The following is a 1,485-nucleotide window of genomic DNA, read 5'->3' on the forward strand; positions in this document are numbered from 1 at the left end:
CTTGCTGGGGAGTGGCGCACACCTTTAATCTCAGCACTCGGGAGGCAGAGGCAGGTAGAGCTTTGTGAGTTCGAGGCCAGCCTGGTCTACAGAGTGAGTTCCAGGACAGGCTCCAAAGCTACACAGGGAAACCTTGTCTCAAAAAATCAAAAAAAAATCTACTAGCAATTTTGTTTTATTATCATCCACTAATAGCAGAAATAAAAACATACTATGTCCCTAATAAGCAATTTGAAAAACACTAATATGGACAAAAAACAAAAAACTCAAAAGAAATGCTCCTAACCCCCCAAAAGATTATCAGTCTTACAGAGTATGCATATGTCTTACATATTTATATATCATTTATACAACTATCTTATACATTATCTGTACATATTTTCTAGGCTAAAATGCATACATTCATAATTCAGCCACAAGATACTTGTATGTGTAGTATATATGTTTAAGTAGTAAAAATAGTTTAGTACATTCTTTGTTCCTTAGGAAGCTATGTGTCTTCTGGAAATGAGTCATTCCTGATTAGTAGGGCTTTCTTGTTCCATTTTCTACTCACCAGGACCACAAATCTCAAAAGACATTTTGAGGCAGAGGCAGGTAGATCTCTGAGTTCAAGGTCAGCCTGGTCTACAGAGCAAGTTCGAGGACAGCTAGAGCTACACAGAAAAACTCTGTCTTGAAAAAAAACATACATATATACACATACACACACATGTATAGTTTTTACTACATATAACATATAACATTTAACATATAATATATAACATATATCAATATATTATGTTATCAAATTGATATATTAATATGTATTAATATGTTAACATACTTTATATGTTGTATAATATGTTAAAGATTAGTCTATAATATATTTATATATATATATATATATTATACCACTAAACCATCATTCTAGATCACTCAAAATGTCTTCTGAGATTTGTGGTCCTGGTGGGTAGAAAATGGAACAAGACATTTTAGCCTAGAAAATATGTACAGATAATGTATAAGATAGTTGTATGAATGATATATAAATATAAGCTTCCATCGTCAAAAGAACAGACTGAGGAGTTATCTAGCATAAAATAGGAACAAGATGAGTTATTTCAGGACTTTGTTTCCAGACTGACACAGACATCTAATAGGTTGATTGGAAACTCAGAAGCAGGACAGATAATAATTAAGCAGTTAGCATTTGAGAACGCCAATGCTATATGCAAGGCGGCTATAAGACCTTTTAAGAAACAGGGTAATGTTGCAGATTATATCGGAATCTGCTCCAATATTGGCCAATCATATACACAAAAAAATGGCATTAGCTCCTGCTTTACAGGGAAAGACAATTAATGATGTCCTATCCCAGCAGGGAGACCTAGCCCCAGGGAAAACACAAGCTACAGGAATGCCTGGAGGCTGTTTTGGATGCAACCTTTTGGGACATAAGGTCAGACAATGTCCTGATAGGAGAGCAAGCCCTAGAACTAGAAG

The sequence above is a fragment of the Chionomys nivalis genome, chromosome X (genome assembly GCF_950005125.1).
Source record: "Chionomys nivalis chromosome X, mChiNiv1.1, whole genome shotgun sequence".
Classification (NCBI taxonomy): Eukaryota; Metazoa; Chordata; class Mammalia; order Rodentia; family Cricetidae; genus Chionomys; species Chionomys nivalis.